General features: G+C 39.0%; 2 protein-coding genes across 4 annotated transcripts in view; one reads left to right on the top strand and one right to left on the bottom strand.

The window, feature by feature from the left end:
* Positions 1–13,090, top strand: part of UTRN (utrophin) — a 574,142-nt gene that overhangs the window by 34,019 nt on the left and 527,033 nt on the right. Inside the window, exons 1-2 of one of the 3 annotated variants that reach the window (XM_047102475.1) lie at positions 7,105–7,691; positions 11,568–11,744. The exons of 1 other annotated variant lie outside the window; for it this stretch is intronic. The gene's annotated coding sequence lies outside the window, so the exon portion shown is untranslated. Of the gene's footprint in view, positions 1–7,104; positions 7,692–11,567; positions 11,745–13,090 lie in introns of those variants that run through there. One more of the 3 variants, XM_047102480.1, reaches the window with a different exon arrangement.
* LOC124528717 (proline-rich proteoglycan 2-like) overlaps positions 1–13,090 on the bottom strand; it is an 85,560-nt gene that overhangs the window by 36,241 nt on the left and 36,229 nt on the right. The window lies entirely within an intron of this gene.

The raw sequence follows: 13,090 nt of genomic DNA, 5'->3' as shown, positions 1-13,090 counted from the left end.
CTGCCTCAAATGGCTTTATGATGCTAATTGTGTTATAGAATTTATACAGTTTAAACCACAGATGCGACTACCTTTACTCTATTGCCTTAAATGAAAATCTAAAACTCCTCTTTGTTAAGCTGAACCTAAATCACTAATATGTACTATATAATAGACAAAATACGTTTTAAGATAGCCAGACCTAGGTGCAATTTGGCATTTTTTTCCTTTAATTCTTGGTGATTACCAATGTAATCACACCTGGTTCAGTGTAATCACAAGATTCGTCCTTGGGTTGGTTTTCAAAACTAGAAATTCACCCTTGTTCATCTAATTAATTCCGTTATATACTCCACCACCTTGGATATACACAGCAACTTCAACTCCACATAGTGGCTTCATCTGCAATTTAAATCTTACTAGTTCCAATCACCCCTGTCGAAGGCTGTGGCTTCTATGTAATTTATTCAGCATTTTGTTCAAAAGATATTTATCGAACGTCAAACTATGTGCCAGGGCTGTGTACCAGGGACACACTAGCAAATAAGAAAAATGCAGTCACTCTCAGGGAATTTATAGTCTAATTGGAAGACAGATATTGAACAAGCAATTATAAGATTGATGAGTGTTACAATAAAGGAAGTACAGGATGTTTGCTATGAGAACATTTCTTTTTCCTCTGGGCTCCAGGAGGAAAACTACCAGGTTAAAAAATGATTGTTTTCCTTCCAACTCCCTGCTCCTGCCATCTAAAGGAGAGATTCCATGTAGGGAATATCTGTATCCAGAACTACAAATACGTCCCCATAACGATTTTTTTTTTCTTCCTTTTTAGGGAAGTAGAAGCATCCTTCTTAGCAATTGGCCTATTTCCAGCTTAGCTGCTGACTGGGTAGGACTAGGTATTTATAACACTTCTCTTGGTTTTCTCTTGGCGGCTATCCTTGCTCCCATTTTATATGCTATCCCTGCCCGGGAGGTACTTAGAAACAACCCTGAAAAAGAGACGGCATTCCTATGTTTTTAAACAATGGATAAGGCAGTTGCTAGACGATATCTACAAATTGGTTTCATGAGAGCCTTGAAGAGATTTTTTTTTCCTTTTAGATTTCTTGAAATATCTGGGAGCTCTCAGAGAAAAGCCTCTGCTGACTTTAAGGCTATATTTACAAGTCAATAGTGTTTTCACTATGAAAACCATTTGATGGGTCTACAAGTACAGTTAAGCTTTGTCGGAGAGTGAGTAAAGGAGAAGCTTGGGTCTTCTGAAGGATCAGTGGGTTCAGCCTCAACCCCAGTGTCAATAGCGGCCAAAACAACAGAAAAAGAGGGTCACATCTGGGTAAGAATACAAAAGAGAGATAAGATGCTTTCAAAAGGCTAACCTAGGATTATTTTTCAAACCAGGGCTAAGCCAATGGAAGATAAACTTCATGTTTACATGCAGAATCCTGTAGTATTTAGGCTAGGCCGAGAACGTAAGCCCGTTGAAGGGAGCCACCTTTCGTAGCTCACAGAGGCCAGGGGAGTTTCGAGACCTGCCACTCAACTCTTGCCCCCGCCCTCAGCTTTCTAACAGCCCTGGTGTGAGACTAGTTCAGCATTTCTGCTGAGTCTCTAATTCTTGTGGCTGGCGAGGATGGCAGATCGTCCTGGTGATAGACCTGGGGTAACCAGGCCGCACATCTGTGGGAATGGTGGCAGCACCTTGTGGGAGGAAAAGCCCTGAGCCTTGGGAAAAGTATGCACTCTCTCTGGGTCTCTTTTTTTTTTCTTCTCATTTTAAAATGGGCTCCGTTAGAAGGCTGCACGGCTGCGCTTGTGGGATACTTGTTAAAAGTGGGCGTTTCCGGCCCACCTCTGCAGACTCTGATTAGGGGTCTGACTTGGAGGGAGGTGGGGAGGAGGGGTGAGGTGAGGGGTGGGAGTGTGGGTTGTGACCGGTTTTCTAAAAGCTCTGCTGGCGATTCTGAGGGTGACTAGTCCAGTTCTGCTCTAAAATTCTCAGGGACGATTTCCGGAAACCACGAAGTTAATATTCCACGAGTAACACACTAGCATTGTACCATATAAAGTCTCACAGTCTGCTGAAAAGGATGGTATTTGTTGTTCTTTCCTCTCGAGACTAATCTGCTTGATGCCAGGGTTATAAATAGTAATAATAAAAAATATGTGTATAAAATTTACTACATGCCAGCCATTGTCCTAAACATTTCATATGTCTCCATAAAATTTTCTCAGCAATGCTGTGAGATAGACTATTACTATTACCCACATTTTACAGATGAAGAAACCAAGGCACAAAAAAGTCGAATAACTCACGTGTGGCAACACGGATAGCAAAGTGTACTGACCGAATTTAGGCTGGCTCAGGGGAACTTTCTGTGTGGAGAAACCTAAGTAGTGTCCGTCTTACATTGGGAGGCAGTGGGGTTCTGTGGAAAAAGCCCATCAAACACTTAGCCAAATTCTGGTGTAGCTACTTACTAGCTGTGTGATCTTGAGTGACCTTATTTAGCCTTGCTAAGTGTCTTAGTTAGCTCAGACTGCTGTAACAAAATACCATACACTGGGTGGCTTCAACAACAAACATTTATTTTTCACAGATCTGGAGACTGGGAAATCCAAGATCAAGTTGCCAGCAAGTTCAGTTCCTGGTGAGGCTTCTTCCTTGTTTTCAGAAAGACATCATCTTGCTGTACCTTCACAAGGCAGACAGAGGGGGCGGGGCGCCGGTCTCCCTCTCTTCTTATAAAGGCCCTAATCCCATCATGGGGGCTTCATCCTCATAGCTTCTTCTAAATCTAATTAACATTCAGAGGTTCCACTTTCAACTACCATCACATAGGGAGTTAGGGCTCCAATGTGTGAAATTTGGGTAGGACATAAACATTCAGTCCATAGCACCAAGCTTCAATTTCTTTATCTGCAACATATATACCGCACCTATTTTTTTTAATTTTTATTTATTTATTTTGAGAGAGAGCATGTGAGCAGGGGAGGGTTAGAGAGAGAGAGAGAGAGACAGAGAGACAGAATCCAAAGCAGGCTCTACACGGTCAGCACACAGCCAGATGCAGGTCTTGAACTTATGAACCTGAGGCGAAACCAAGAGTCAGATGCTAAACTGATTGAGCCATCCAGGCGCCCCTGTATCACACCTATTTGTAAGGTTTAACAATGAAATGAGATTTTCATAAGGCCTTAGCTCAGTCTCATAATGAAAACAAAGTAAAATATTAAAAATTTACTATGTATTAGGTACTGTTGAAGAAAATCCAAAGAAGAATTATGATTTATGGAATACCATGCTTTCTGAACTATGCTAAATGCATTAATGCATTTTATTCACTGAATCCTTCATAATGCCCTAAGAGTATTATTATTAGGTATTACTATCACTATTTTATAAAGGGGGAAGCTGAGAGGTTAACTATTTTCCTAAAGTCACAACTGATGACCAGCAGAACCAGGAATGAAAACACATTGTGTGCTCTGAGTGCTAGGATATATTGCCTCTTCTGTTTACACGGGAATCTATGAAATTCATTATTTAAAACTGTCATGAAATAAATATAAATGAATATTTTTACCTGAGAGTTCTGAGGTTACAGGAAATGTTTACTATGAGCCTCATAAAGAGAGAATTCAATTCTTTCATCTTAATGATAACTTTATTTGCTGCCTAAAAATTAGAATACACAGGGAGGGGGGAATTGGCAAGATATTAGTCAAAGGGCATGTAGTTTCAGTTACACAAGATGACTGTATCCTAGAGATTCACTGCACAGCATAGCACATATAATTAACAATACTGTCTTGTATACTGAAAAATTGGTTAAGAGAGTAGATCTTATATTAAATTTTCTTTAAAAAAAAGAGGGAGGGAGGGAACTTTCAGAGGTGATGGTTGTAGCTTTGTATTGTTTATGGTGACAGTTTCATGGGTGTATACTTCAAACTCACCAAGATGTATACATCAAATATGTATAGCTGTTTTGGTATGTTAAGCACACCTCAAAAAAAAAAAAAATCAAGATACATGATCTTCTAATGGGACAAAATGGTCAAAACAGAACACAGTAGCCCTGGTGTCTGTTTTACCCCTCTCCTCCCACCCTCCACTCTTGACATCTATTACCCAAGGCCAACTTCAAGGGGAGAAATATAGCTCTGAAATCATTTAGCCTGAGGGCAACGTTCTTTTCTAGCTCTAGAATTCTTTAGTGTGTGTGCTGTCACCCAGCCTCAAGTTTTCTGTTTCTGACTCATCAAAGGGGTGTAGAAACATTTATACTCTCTCCTTTGGAAGCATTCTTCTATGACCTTTTCCACCTCCAGCCCAGCCTGCAGGCTGAATATGTTGGTTAAAGACAGAAAAACTTAATATTTATAGAAACCGATAAACAAAGTGGGATTGAGTTTCCTTTAAAAAGAAAAAATCAGGGGTGTGTGTATTGGGGGGTATAATGCCTGGATGGCTCAGTTGGTTAAGTGGTTAAACATCCCAGCGTGGGTCATGATCTCACGGTCCAGTCAGTAGGTTCGAGCCCCTCATCGGGCTCTGTGCTGACAGATCAGATCCTGGAGCCTGCTTCAGATTCTGTCTCCCTCTTTCTCTGCCCCCTCCCACTTGCACTCTGTCTCTCTCTGTCTCTCAAAAATATGTGTTAAAAAAAAAACTTTAAAAAATCAGTATTAGTTTTAATATTAAAAAAATGTGTTGGTTATGAAATTCTTGGAAAAAAATATATAGTAGTATTGAAATTTTTTGAGAAACTGCCGTGTAATCACAAAACCACACAACTGGTATTAGAAACAAAGGCCCTGACAGAAAAGCCTCTTTTCCAACATAACTGAAAAATGAATATAACCACTGAATCTCTGTTTGGCAGGATCCAAACACTTGGCTACTCAAGGTAACCACTGGAGAGGCTGGAGGTCAAGTCCAGGGAAATGCCAGAGTAACCACACTATTCATCCAGCCAACTTAAGACAGTTAATCAATCACAAAGACAGAAAAATTAACAATGAAATTTTTTCTAGAATTTAAAGAAGTTGATGCTAGGAATCTTGGCACTGTTGATGCAGTGGCTCCTCGAGTTAATATGGAACAAACCATACCATTAGCTGAAGAAAGATAAGCAAAATATATAGGGTTCTGGCACAGCTGGATTGAGCCACTTTGGGGAATAGCTCTCAGAGAAGCTTCTAGTAGTAATGGCCTGGTAAAAAATAAAACACTTTGTGATAATTAAACAAGGATGATTATTCAGAAGAATTGTGGCACAACACCAAGCAAAACCAAAATTTATTCATATGTTTTTGTGTTTTAATCTTGCTGACCTTGTCTTTCCAACCTATAATTTTAATTTGATCCGGTTTTCATCATCTACTTAGTTTCAATTTTACTTAATTATTATATAAATAATCTTAAGTCCCATAGAGAAATTGGTAGGTCGCTAAACAATTAAATACGTATTAAGACAGTAACAGGAAGAAATTCTCTTTTTTCTCTCTGCTCTCTTTTTTTAAGCAAAGATCGGTTGAGAATCTGGTGATCTCAGGCCTAAAGTATTTGGCTTTCCCCTTTGTTTGGGACTCCTGGTGAGCAGGGGTGGCCTGGTGATCTATGATTAAGATGACAGTCCCTCCTCCCTCCTCCTTTGCCCCATGCTTTGCATATATAAATTGAGCCTTTGGGGTTTACAAGGTGCTAGCAGTCTTAAAGACTATTAATATTATTGCCTTTTTGGTTAACAGATTTGTAATTATTGTAACTAACCTGAGCCAAAAGATGAACTAGCAATTTTTGCAAATTCAAACAAAACCTACTAGTATTATTTTGAAAAACAAAAAACAAACAAATGAAATAACTCCACTTCCATGATTAATTTCAAAGGACAACCATCAAAACAGTAGTCTTTCCCCAAAAGCGGGAAAATTTTAAAAATATGTATTTTAAAGGATTTTGCAGCTGTAAAACAGACACTTAAATTTTAAACTCCCCCCACTTAAAATTTGAAGTTAACAAACTGTTCAGAAAGTTTGCAAAGCTAATTAATTAATGAGACCTGTTTCCCCAAGCCATCCCTGACATGTTGTGGTTGAGGGAAGAAAAAGCTCCTTTTCCCACCCCTCCCCCACCCTGAAGAGCTAGAAACTGGAGGCTTGGTAAGGGGCCACCTAAGAGAGGGGCTTATCCTTTCCCTGAGAGCCTGGGTACAGTGAGTCCCACTAGGACAGGTTGAGTACAAGCCTGGCTGGAATTCTCAGAAAACAGGCAAGGCCAGGGTCGGGCAGAAGCACAGTCCTGCAAATCCACAGCTGCTATCAGTTTCCCAAACTGTTTTTAGAATCCTCAGGGGCTGGGAGTGGAATGGGTTATGCTCACTTAGGATGGTTTGGTTTGCAAATCTGGGAAGAGAGCCAGACAGACCGTTTTCTCCCATAATTCTGGAGATGATGTGTGCTCTTCAGAGAGATATAAAGTCACAGACTCATAGAACTGGACCTTTGGAGATCATCTAGTGAATCCATCTACTAATGTTACACACCAGGCAGTGGAGACAGAAAAAGTTAATAACTTGCCCAAGCTCATTACATAGTTGGCCTCTGATAGAGCTAGCACTTGATCCCAGTGTTTTCTTCCAACTCATTCACATTTGATAAACTGAGTAGATAGTACATCACATTTTTCAGATATAATTTGAAGATATATAAAACACGAACTTTGGTGGGTATATATATACATATATACACTTTTAATTTTAGTAAAATACCCATAACATGAAATTTACATCTTAACCATTTTTAAGTGTGCAGTTGAGTGGTATTAAGTACATTCACATTTTTAAAAAAATTTTTAATGTTTTATTTTTAAGACAGAGCATGAGTGGGGTAGGGGCAGAGAGAGAGAGAGAGGGAGACACAGAATCTGAAGCAGGCTCCAGGCTCTGAACTGTCAGCACAGAGCCTGACGCGGGGCTCAAACTCATGAACTGTGAGATCATGACCTGAGCCGAAGTCGGACACTCAACCGACTGAGCCACCCAGGCACCCCAAGTACATTCACATTTTTACAATGCCCTGTATCGAAATGGAAATGGAAGAAGTCAGCCAAAAAAATTTTCCCCTTATCAACCAATTATTGAATGGACATATACTATGGCGACCAACACTATGTCAGGATCAGACAGACTCTGGATGCTCAAGGAGCTTTTAATTTGTTCAGGCAACAGGATACATAAATAAGAGGCTATAACTAACCATTAAAAAGCAGTATATGATATGTTTTAAATGAGTGTACTGACAGCAAAATGTTTAGAATCCAAAGGACACAATGATTATGGGATGAGTGCTAAGGCAGATCTTCCAAGAGAAGTCGGACTTGAGCCACATTAATAAAAAGGAAGAAGCCATGAGAGGACATTCCAGAAGAAAGAACAGAGTGACCAAAGGCATGGGAGTGCTCTGCAAAAGACTTCTTGACAAAAAGTGGATAAAGAAGTCTGAGAATAAATAGCAAGACTAGTTTGCTACTACATTCAAGAGGCCAATTTTATCCTGCAGGCTAACGTGAGCTGTTGAAGACTCTTGGAACAGTCTGATTACCATGCTAATGAGTTGATGTGATGGAAAAGTGTAGGATGGATTGAAAGAAGAAGAGTTGGATGAGCGAGCCCAATTGGAAGGACGTGACAAAAGTTCAGGTACAGAGAAGGGGTGATCGGTTTGGGAATGGGTAACACAGCTTGTATGAAACAAGGAAGACTCAGTAGAATTTATTAATCCCTTAGATATTGAGAGTGGGAGGAGGGGCAAGAATACTAGGTTCAACAAAAACAACAAAAGAAAAAAAAAAGAAAAAGAAAAGAAAAAGAACACTAGGTTCAAGCTAGGATCAAGCTACAGTGACCAGAATTGTGCCAATTGAATGGATTGAGTAGAGAGGGAGAAGATACTGAAGGGATGTTCCAGTGTAGATATGCTGAAATGGAAATGATAGAAAGACATGCAAGTAGAAAAGAGAAGATACTCAGAGAAATGTATAAAACTGCACAACTGGGAGGTGATTATTGGAAAGATTTTTTAGGGGTGCCTGGGTGGTTCAGTCGGTTAAGTGTCCATTGAGCGTCTAACTTTGGCTGAGGTCATGATCTGGTGGTTCACAAGTTCAAGGCTCGTGTTAGGCTCTGTGCTGACAGCTCAGAGCCTGGAGCCTGTTTCAGATTCTGTGTCTCCCTCTCTCTCTGCCCCTCCCCTGTTCACACTCTGTCTCTCTCTCAAAAATAAATAAAATTAAAAATTTTTAAGTAAAAATATAAAATTTAAAAAATTTAAAAAAAGAAAAGATTCTTTAAAGCAATTCTCTTAGTTCTCACTTACATCTTTGGTAACAAAGTGCTATTATTTTGACCTAGAAAGTTTGATCACCTGCAAAGAGAGCTTTGTTACTTAATGTAAAGCAGTATTAAATTTGTTGGATATACTGGCAAATTAAATGACTTTATAAAAAATAAAACTTCATTTGCTCTGCTCCCAATACCTTTAATGCAAAAACATTTCACACAATGTTTTCTCTTGATTTTTCTCAGCTATTTCATAGCAATAACATCATGTTGAAATGCTTCAACCCAGCAGCTTAATGTAAACCAGTATTAAAGTTTCTCTCATAATATATTCTGCATCCTGTACTTAGATCTGGATCTCTGGTTCTAACCATAAACCACTGCTCTTTGTATGATTTTGAATGACCTTATGAATTCTGTGAGCTTGTTACTTTTATTAAAGTTAAATGTGCACAAAATTTAAAGAATTGGCTAGTTTTACAAAGTTTGCAAAGACAAATTGTTTCCAACCTTTTTTCTCCATATCCCCTTTCCAAGAAGCATCTACCTTGATCTTTTAAAGACAGTTCTCTTGGTGGACACTTAGGTCAATGGATAGGGAAAATGTGGTGTGTATATGCTGAGATAGTACACTGTAACAAAAAAGAATGAGATCGTGCCATTTGAGACAACATGGATGGACCTAGAGGATATTGTGCGAAGTGAAATAAGTCAGACTGAGAAAGACAAACACCGTATGATTCCACTCCTAAGTTCAATCTAAAAAAAACACAAAAAAACAAAAAACAATAAACAAACACAAAGCAGAGTCAGATTATACAGACAACAAACTGATGGTTGCCAGAGGAGGGAAGGGGGTGGAAGATGGGCAAAATGGGTGAAGGGGAGTGGGAGATCGAGGCTTCCAGTTATGGAATGTGTAAGTCACAGGAATAAAAGGCACAGTATTGGTGAGGGAAAAAGTACTACATACTTCTGTTAATACTTGCATATCTCTAAGAAACAAGCTTATGACATTACTTCTTGTTTTTTTCAGGTTTAGATATTGTCTATTGACTTCCTATCATGAAGATGAGGATTTAGATATCTTGTCTCTTCCACTTTTACCAAACCCAGTCATAAACACTTCTCAGCTGTTCATCCTGCTGATTGAGATTTATTGTAATTTTGATTGAATCAATCTTCAGGGTTACATTTTTATGACTCTGTAGGCTACTCAGTGTTGAGTCATATAGAAAACCGTGATTACTTCTATTACTGCTCAACTTGTAGTTTTCCCTCAGTTAAGAACTGCCTTGTTTTCTCATTTGCCTAGTTTTCTATGTACACCCTTATTTCTATATACACATGTCTACCAGATGTTTAAATATCTTCTGGATGCATTTATGTGTGTTGGGTATTATATCAATTTTATCTTTTTAATCTCCTCTGAAGTATTTGGGCCTGTATGAGTCCAGCTGTGTTGCCCCCATGCTTGGGCCATCATCCTGGGTAAATATGAATATTCCTTTGCATTTTTCCTGTGTTGGATCTCTTCTATCCTGTAAAGCATGGCTTCCTTTTCGTGATTCACCTCATGGTTTTGGTTGTACGTGTTTTTCAGAAACTGTCCCAAAAAAGGTGTGTGGTGTGTGTGAAGTGGAGGGAAAGCTTCAATGTTGTACCCTCACACTTCGTTGAAAAGTTAGATATTTAATATTCATTAGAAATAATTTCCCTTCAGAATTTTGAATGCATTGCTCCATTTTCTTCTAACTTCCTGTGTAGTTGTTGAGAAGTTCCGAGTTATTTAGATTCCTGTTACTTTGTATATGATATTTTCCCCTCCACCTTTCTGGAAATGTACAGAATCTTCTCATTGTCTTCTACATCCTAAAATATCTCTATGGGGCACCTCAGTGGCTCAGTCAGTTAAGCATCTGACTCTTGATTTCGGCTCAGGTCATGATCTCACAGTTTGTGGGATCAAGCCCCGCGCCCAGCTCTGCACTGACAGAGCAGAGCTTGCTTGGGATTCTCTCAGTCACTCTCTTTCTCTCTCTCTCTCTCCCTCCTCCCCTCCCCTGCTCGTGTTCTCTCTCTCTCACTCAAAATAAATAAATAAACATTTAAAAAAATAATAAAATATCTCCATAATGTGTCTCAGTGTAGGTCTGTTTTCATTACTTGCTACTTGGGAAGCCCTTTCACACTGGAAATATATATCCTGCAATTTTCAGAAATCTTAAGCTATTTCATTGAGGAAATAATTGTTTTCCTTAGTCTGTTTTTGAGGGACTTCTTTTGTGCTGCTCTTTTAATTTGTTTATGCTTTCCCTCCTATTTTTCATGATTTTTTTCTTTTTGTTTTCTCTCCGCAAGATTCATTTTACTTTGTCTTCTGATTCATCTACTGAACTTTCATTTCTACAACAATGCTTACATTTTTGGTTGTTTATTCTCTTTGTATTTTTGTTTTTTTGGAGCTTCCTATTCTTCTTTTATTCACTGAAAACCTTCTATCATCTTCCGTGGACACTAGTTAAAAAAGATTTTTCCCTGCCAGCCTAGTCATTGTTCCCTTCAAATTGCCATTTCTGTTTATGTATTTTATTCCAACATTTGTGCTAAGGCATATATCCTCAGATGTCTAATGATCCTTAATTGTGCATGCATAATTAAGGGTGTTTAAATAAAAAGCTGTGATGCAGGTGATGTGGGTCAGCTGTTTGTCTTAGAACCTCTATTGTCTACCTTTAAATGTTTCTTCTTAGGCTGTTTAGATTCCCAGAGAGTGCGCTCCCAGTCTCCTGTGTGGAGGATAAATGCTTAGCAGCCATTATTTTTATTTATTTATTTATTTATTTATTTATTTATTTGTTAACAAAAAATTTTTTTTTTACATTTATTTATTTTTGAGAGACAGAGAGACAGAGCACAAGTGGGGAAGGGCAGAGAGAGAAGACAGAATCCGAAGCAGGCTCCAGGCTCTGAGCTGTCAGCACAGAGCCTGATGCAGGGCTCAAACTCACAAAGCATGAGATCATGACCTGAGCTGAAGTTGGACTCTCAACCAACTGAGCCACCCACGCGCCCCAGCCGCCATTATTGCCGTTATTCTGGGAAGTTATAGTGGAGGGGAGGCCGGGGATGTCAGCTCTGAATATGCATATTCATTCCCTGTGATTCTGGGGACAGTTTCCCTACCCTTGACTTGGTTTCCCCTTCCAGAGATTCCCTGATTTCTCTGATCCACAGAATACATTTCTGATGTTCTGCTGGGGAGGAGGAGAGGCAGTTGCCCAGCTGTGTGAGGAAGGCCAGTGACTCGAGAGATCTAACTGCTTCTTACAACCAATCCTTTTTATCATCTCCCCATCACCCTCCACTTCCAGGGTACCTGGTGCCTTCAGTTCCTGGGCCTTGGGCCAACAGGTAAGAGGAAATTAGATTTACTCTCAGCGGTCCCCATTGCTGACTTAGAGTTAAGCCTTTTCAGGACTGCAAGTAAATTTCCACTTGACTACGCGCATCTTTCAAAAGTGTTGTTGCCACTGCCATTTTCAACTTGTGGTCTTATGTCTTAAAATATGTCTCTTCGGTTAATTTCAGTGGGGTTTGGAAGAAGCAAGATTAGATGATGTTTTCAATCTCCAGCTGTATCTGAAAGTTACTGCAATTGAGTTTTTGACTATATAGAATTTGAAGTATTTAGCTTTTATACAAACACAGTGACTTACGGTTTTGATGTTTCTAATAATATTTTATAAAAATCTATGATCATACTGATCAGTCTTTTTAAAAAAATTTTTTTTAATGTTTTTATTTATTTTTGAAGGAGAGAGAGAGAGACAGAGCATGAGCGGGGGAGGAACACAGAGAGAGGGAGACACAGAGTCCGAAGCAGGCTCCAGGCTCTGAGCTGTCAGCACAGAGCCTGACGTGGGGTTCGAACCCACGAACTGTGAGATCATGACCTGAGCTGAAGTCGGACGCTTAACCGACTGAGCCACCCAGGCGCCCCCTGATCAGTCTTAACATGGCTAATGTTTTGCAAACTTTAGTAATGTTCCAACTCTCTTCAAGGAAAAATAAAATCTATGGACTTCAGGCATTGACTTACATTAATTATAATATTACTTAAATGTGTACAAATGTAAGTATAGATTATTTATGCTTATAGCTCTTGTGGATTTATATAAGCAATAGCAAAAAATGAACTTAATAGAAGAAAATCACATATTTAATTCAAATTAACAACATAAATTTAATGTGACAGATGTTACTTTAATGCAACTAAACTGCTACTCTAAATTTAAATATGGCACTCATTGCTGTGTCATGGGTTCTTTTAAGTCCACTGTCCATGTGCTTCCATGTGTTGCATGAAAAACAAATTTACCCATCTCTCTGAGTTTGAAATAAGTACAGGGAAGCCTTGTTTTTAGATAGCAAGATTTGTTATCTTAAGACCATCATTTAGCAAGAATGTATCTTCAACCTATTAAGGTGAAGATACCTTAATGTGTTCTTCTCATATTACTGTAACAAATAAAGTAACCCTTCTTGATGCCAAGATGATCACAAATGCAAACAAGAATTTGGCCCTTATTTTAATTTAGAAGTATCCTCTGAAGACTCTTAAGTATGGAGAACAAACAGAGGGTTCCTGGAGGGGGTTGTGGGAGGGGGGATGGGCTAAATGGGTAAGGGGCATTAGGGAATCTACTGAAATCATTACATCAAGGATCTACATTAAGGATCTCCTGAAATCATTGTTG

The sequence above is a fragment of the Lynx rufus genome, unplaced genomic scaffold (assembly GCF_022079265.1).
Source record: "Lynx rufus isolate CCGP_SWC_20201006 ecotype Redwood Valley unplaced genomic scaffold, mLynRuf1.p SCAF_6, whole genome shotgun sequence".
In the NCBI taxonomy this organism is placed as follows: domain Eukaryota; kingdom Metazoa; phylum Chordata; class Mammalia; order Carnivora; family Felidae; genus Lynx; species Lynx rufus.
This window is presented reverse-complemented; position numbering and strand designations above follow the sequence as displayed.